Below are 7,490 nucleotides of genomic sequence, written 5' to 3'. Positions count from 1 at the left end.
TCTGATTCACATTAAAAATTTGAACTCCAAATCTAAATTTGAAACTAAGAGTTGGATTAAAATCTGAACTCAAACTGAAGTCTGAGTTTAAATTCTAAATCTAAATTTAAAACTTGAATGAAATTTACTTTAAAATTTTGACTATTCAAAATTTAAATTTGAATTTGAAATCAAAATTTGAATTCAAAAACTAAATTTATATTTAAATTTGAAACCAAAATCAGACTTTGAATATGAAGTTTGAATTTAAAATCAAAATTTAAATTTGAACTTCAAATTAAAAAAATCTAAGTTTGATTTTCAAATTTAAATTTAAAATCTGAACTTAAATTTAAAATTTAAGTTCAATTCTTAAATTTGACTTTGAAATTTGAACTCAAAAATAAAATTTTATTTTAAAATTTAGACTTAAAATCATGATTTCAATTGAAAATTTGAACCAATATTTAATTTAAATTTAAAATTTGAATTTAAATTTATTTCAAAATTATATATTTGAATTTCAAATAAATATGTATGTAAGGATTTTTTTTGGAATTATATAAACTTTACAGTCAAGATTACTAATACATATAAGATGAACGAAACAGAGTAATTTTATGACAATCCGACATTATATTACTGCACTAAACCAAATATAGTTATTCAACATTTGTATTAATCTGCTTCACAGATTTCAAATATCTAATTATGCTGAAATAACTAGTACTATCATATAGCACGAACCAAACAGCCTGAAATCTAATTATGCTGAAATAACTAGTGCTGTTATATAGCATGAACCGAACTAGAGATGTCAACGGATCGGATTCGGAGCGGATTTTTAAAAACCCGAACCCAAACCCGACTCCAAACCCGAGACCCGAACCCGAACCCGAACCCGACGGATTTTAAAAATCCATATCCAAATCCGAACCCGACCAAAAATCCGAAACCCGAACCCAAACCCGAACCCGAAAATTTGAACCTGAAACAATTATTTTTTTTTCAATATTTCAAAATATATTATATTAAATTTAAATTTTTAAAATACAAATTCAAATATAACATCAAATTTTTACATATATATTATATATAATACAAAATAAATTCGGGTTCGGGTTCGGATCGGGTACAATCAAAATCCATCTCTGAATCCATATCCGTCAGGTTTTTATTTTTTATATCCATATCCAAATCCATATCCATACCCATCGGATATATCCGTTTCATTCGGGTTCGGGTTTGGATAAAATTTCGGATATCCATACTCATTGACATCCCTAAACCGAACGGCCACTAAAGATAGTTGATAGGCTTATAGTGATAGATCATAAAGATGATATTATCGTCCAACTAGCTAATTTTATGATTAAATAGATTTATGAGGCACATGTGCCATTTAAAATTGGAGTGGACCTATTCGTAGATCTATTTAGTTGGAAAACCCTACAACATGTTGTATCAAAGGATGTTAAAAAAAAAAAAAGAAAAAAAAAAAGAAGATCCAGTGATCAGAACAAGTTGTAATTTTTCTATTTTTGTCCCTAATTACTGCTACATTTCAAAGCGGGTCGTGACAAGAGCTGATTTTTGAAAAATTGTGGGCAAATTTGTGTGTACCAAGAGAAAAAAGGGCTCTTCCCATTCCGAAATGCAATAGAATAGGATGCCGACTCCTTTAAGCTAAGCTAATAATTTCCACAAATTCACAGCACGTAAAAATCAAATTCACAGCATGCAAAAATTGAACTCGTGACCTTTATTTTTTGATACCACTTGTCGGATTCCTGGGGCTAACCATTAATCCCAAGAATTTAAGCTATTAAAAGAATGCAACTATTTCACTTAAGCGTAAAGTTATAGTGCCCATGAGTTTTGATTGTGACTCGTTCCATCTAGGCTTTCATCACTTTGAACATATCTCGGCTCAACCCCGACCTTCTGTCATTTCGAATGTGACTCGGCCTTAGGGATGTCAACGGGTCGAGTTTTCAAAAACCCAAACCCGAACCCGAAAACCAAATTGAAACACGAACCCGGGTCCAAACCCGGCGGGTTTTAAAAATCCATATCCATATCCGATCTTGACCAAAAATTCGAAACCCAAAACCGAACCCAAAAATCCGAACCCGAAATAATGGTTTCTCTTTACCATATTTTAAAATATATTATAGTAAAATTAAAATTTTCAAAATACAATCAAATACAACATTAAACATGCCATACAATATCAATATCTGGATTTTGAAAGATAAAGTGTCTATTGTATACCGTTGGATGAATATCTAATGGATAAAAATTATTAAATATTTTATATATTGTATAAAGTTTACATATATATAATTTATTCATATTCGGGTTCAGATTCGGGTTCGGGTTCGGATTCGGGTTCGGGTCGGGTCGGGTAAATATAAAATCCATACTCGTATCCATATTCGGGTTTTTATTTTCTATACCCATAACCAAATCATATCTGTTTAGCTCAAATAAACCCGTTCTATTCGGGTTCGAATTCTGATAATATTTCGGGTATCCATACCCATTGACATCCTTACTCGGCCCACCCTGATCTCTGATTACATAATATTATGCTGATTTTTTTAAGCCAACATTTTGCTTCATTTTTTTAGCATATTTGGATAGATTCGAAGCAAATTATATATATTTTTCTTTATTTTTCACTCTCGCTTACCGACTCATTCGAAAACAGATAGGGAAAGAAAATCCGTCGACTTAGATCCATCTGCATCTCTAAAATTGTATTAAAAACTAAAGAACCAAGTGGCAAAGGGCTTGGTAGTTGGTATCCGAGACCCATTATTTTTTTTTGAGAGATAGGTAGGTACACGCTACCCGCTTCGTTTATTTCATTTAGAAATAAACTTAGCTGAAAATATGAATCAATTAGGATTCGAACTTGGGTCTCGGGTACCAACCACCAATCCCTTTGCCACTTGCTCTAGAGGCGGTCGATAAGAACCAATTATTGTTAATTGAACTTATAGTGCATGTAAAGAATAGATAAGTATGTTGTACGGTTAGAGAAATGCTAAGTCTACGATCGAAATGATATTTTTGATTTGATTTGTTTTAGATTCAGCTGTAAATAGTTTGGTTTTGATTCAAGAACTTCTCAAATCAGAAGTTTTATTTTGGTTTTGATTTTGGTTTTGTATTGATGAAAAAAAAAAAACCAACTCAAACCAAGAAACCAAAAGCGTATATTGTTTTATATTTATTTATGTTCATTTGTATAAAAGTATAACATAGTTTTTTTATATTTATAGAGCCATTTCCTATACACTACTTTAATCCTGTCCATTAATTTACTACAGTGAACGGTTATGATTCAGTGAGGCAAAGCCAGTGACCGGCTATTTGTTCTCCGGTACCGGTTAACCGATACCTCTATTAAGGGTTTTTTGGTCATTAAAAAATTCACTTCATGCTATATTCGTGAGGGTAATTTTGGACTTTTGCCATTTATGAGATTGAGTCAAGCATTACTATTTTCCAATGACCCCTTCAACTATAAGGAATTAAGAAAGAGCACCCTCAACTTTCAAATTCGTTTGGAAAGAGCCCTTACTTTTAATTTTTAAAACAAAGGAGTACTGTTAAAAAGGAGATTTTATTGAATTTATATATATTTTTTTATCAAATTTAATAATTTTAAGAAAAATGGATTAGAACAACTGACAATCAATGGAGTTATTAAATTAAATAACATTTAACTAATATAACAGGAATAATTCAAATCTAAAAAGTCAAAATAATAGAGCTAATAGAGCCATCGAGATTCAAATTAGATCCAAATTTAAAATTTAAATTAGATTAATATTTTTGAGCTTTAATGCTGTCTCAATATTGAATTAATAATTTAAATTTTATTTTCAGAAATAGAAACTTTTTATTTAAATAAAAAATAAAAGTTGGGTTTATAAGTACAATGTAATTTAAACTCGAATTTAAAATAGATTAATATTTTTGAACTTTATATTACTTTAATATTGAATTAACAATTTGAATTTAAAATTTGTTACTCATTTAAAATTTAATTTATACTATAATAAATATAAATTTAAAATTCAAGTTAAATTTTAATTTTGGGGTTAGTTACTTGTAAAATTAGCTACTATCTAATTTGGTAAGTAACTAAATTAAATAAGGAAACAAAGTATTGGAAACTATTAATTTGGTATTTGATTAGTTACTAATATTTAAAAGTCAATCATATCCTCAAAAAATAAACAGTTAGATTTTAAATATTAGTANTAATTATTTATCACAAAGCTACTACTTGATAAACCATGTTAATCCCAAAAATCGATTGGATAAATCAAATAAAAAAATAATTAACCGATAGGTTGTACAAACTAAATTAATTTTAAAATATAAATGTTCTAACCGACAAATCAAATCGAAACAAAAAAAAAAAAATTGTGATTTGGCTCGATTTGATTTTCCACAACATTGGTGTGGTTTTGGTTTTGATTTTTTTTGAAATTAAAATAGATCAATTTTGATTCAATTTTATCTTGTAGCCCCGACCAAATTCAACCAAAGGCAATTATTTCCGCACTAGTCTTATTATTATTTTTTTTTAAATCTAAAAATCTAATTAAAGAGTTTTTTGAACCCTAAAATAGCTGAGGTATAAATTTTACACATTTATAAATAGTTATATGGATGATATTTTTCAATTGTGTATCTTTCCTCTGCAAATAAAATGAAATAAAATAAATTAAAAGTTGTGTATGGTTATGCATTAATAGCTCATCAGGCAACATTTTTTGATGGACTTTTATCTAAAATTTTGCAGTAGGTTTCTTAACGATTAGACCGCTGTTAATAATAATCGTTGGGTCCAAATCATTTATCCAAAATATTTAATCCCAATTATTATTATTATTATTAAGCTCCATAATATCTTATATTTTCATCCGATAGGAGACAAGTAATTAAATCTCTTATATTTTCATCCGATATGGGACAAGTGATGTGAAACCTATCTCACACTTTTGGCTCGTGAACTGTCTCTAATACCAAATTTAAAGATCCGACCTTTTAGCAATATTAACTTACTGAGACGAAACAACCGGCAATAAATATTTAAGTCCAGTTATTATTATTAGGATTCGTGATCTCTTATTTCTTTATCCGATATGGAATTATTAGGATGTTACTTTTCTCTTTTGAGATTGAGGATGTGAGAAGTTGCAATACAAAAATATTTCCTGCAAATATATTCTCTTTTTTCTCCGTAAGTGATAATGTGGTGTCGATCCTACAAGTTAAGTGATAATTTTTACAGTTCTACAGAAAAAACAAAAAGTACATGGACTCCGGTCTCTTTTGACCCAATAGCGTTAGATCGCATTCAATACCGGCACTTAGTAATTAAATTGGACATTATTATGGCTATTTTAAAATGTCCCCTAAATTATAGTTAATAACTACATAGTTTGAATATTTATAATTCAGTACGTTTATATAGTTTGATAGTCGAATTAAATGCTATTTTGAAAAGTTATAATGCAAAAATATTTCATTTTTTCTCCATAAGTGATAATGTGATGTCGATCGTACTAGTTAAGTGATAATTTTTACAGTTCTACAGAAAGACAAAAAGTACATCGACTCCGGTCTCTTTTGGCCCAATAGCGTTAGATCGCATTCAATACCAGTAAATTTGTATGTTATTATGGCTATTTTAAAATGTCCCCTAGAGCATAGTTAGTGACTAAATATTTTGAATATTTGTAGTTCAGTACGTTTATATAGTTTGATAGCAGTTTTTAAAAGTATTCTTTAGGGCCCGTTTGGTTCGAGTTATGTAATATTACAAAGTATCTTAACATATCCAGGTATCTTGGATTTCGGCGTGAGATTACTACTGATGCTGCATTAGCGCGTTTGGTTTAATACAGTAATGTAATACTAGATTACAGTGTTTATAGCATTAATACGTTTGGTTCAGTTTATAAAATTTAATAATCCTGACATATCCAGGTATCTTGGATTTCGGCGTGAGATTACTACTGATGCTGCATTAGCGCGTTTGGTTTAATACAGTAATGTAATACTAGATTACAGTGTTTATAGCATTAATACGTTTGGTTCAGTTTATAAAATTTAATAATCCTGACATAAAAGTATAATTTTTTTCAAAATTGCCCTTGTTGTGGTCATTTGAATATTATTTTTTGCGAAAATGACGAACGGAGGGAAGGAGATTGTGATGATTACTTGGGAGGACGACGCAATAGAAGATGATAGGTGTTCGTGCGAGAGAGAGAGAGAGAGAGAGAGAGAGAGAGAGAGAGAGAGAGAGAGAGAGCGAGAGAAAGCGGCGTGCGAAAGAGAGGGAGGAAGGAGAGAGAGAGAGATAAAAATAATGCTGTTAATTAGATTTGGGGTTGTTGGAGGGTAAAATTGTCATTTTACATAATATGTATTATTAACGGGTTTCAGTAATGCAAGATACACGACCCCCCTCCCGTTAATATTTTCGATGTAATCCTGCTCGATTTGTAATGCTACATTAACGACTAGATTACATAGCGGATTAACCAAACACAATTATCCTGGCAGGATTGCCTGTAATCCTGCTAGGATAACTCGAACCAAACGCACCCTTAGGGTTACTACTCATCCTTTCATGTTGCTCAAATTGCTTCATTTTTTTATTTTGGCCTAATTTAATCATTTTATACTAACAATCTTTCAAGTACAATCTTGGGTGCTTCATGACCCCTTTTGAAAGAAAAGAGAATGAGAAAGAGAGAAAGGGAGGGCGGAGGATATTTTATCGCTTTAGGAATGCAAACGTTCTGTGCGACAGATTCAGGATGGATTAATTTTTATCTTAATTTTTTTCCTCACTTATTGCTCCGTTCATGACGGGGCATGATGGGACGGATTTTTGACAAAAAAAATGTTTTCTATCGATTGTTCTATTCGATATAATTTACCTTTGTGATCAATTTTTTTTTTTGAATATTTCGGTGGATGTTATATATATATTTTTTTTCCTACAATTTTTTCTTACAATCATAATTTTTTAAAATTTTTTTTAGTATGATCAAATATCCAAAAAGGGTTTTTTCAAAAAACTAAAACCAAACTTCCATCTTACAAATCACAATATTAAAAGAAAAAATTCTCATATAGCACATAAGTTATTGCTGGATAATTTTCTCCATATCTTTTTTTTTAAAAAAATTCTTCTAAATTAATTAGATGGGTTAATTAATTACATATGTAAACTTACTTAACTAAACCACATGCAAGAATCATAAAATGCATCCAATATACAATGCCCAGCAACATCAAATCTAAGAACTTATAAAATATTAACCACTAAAGAAGAAAGATCAAAATTATAAATCAAAAAAAAGAAAAAAGAAAAGAGGAAACAAATCTCATCTGTTGTGAAGTGGATTAGGGCCAGTGTAGACTCTTCTCTTCTCCTCATCAAAACCAACTCCACCAACTTTGTTATCTTC

The sequence above is a fragment of the Ananas comosus genome, linkage group 4, assembly GCF_001540865.1.
Source record: "Ananas comosus cultivar F153 linkage group 4, ASM154086v1, whole genome shotgun sequence".
In the NCBI taxonomy this organism is placed as follows: domain Eukaryota; kingdom Viridiplantae; phylum Streptophyta; class Magnoliopsida; order Poales; family Bromeliaceae; genus Ananas; species Ananas comosus.
This window is presented reverse-complemented; position numbering follows the sequence as displayed.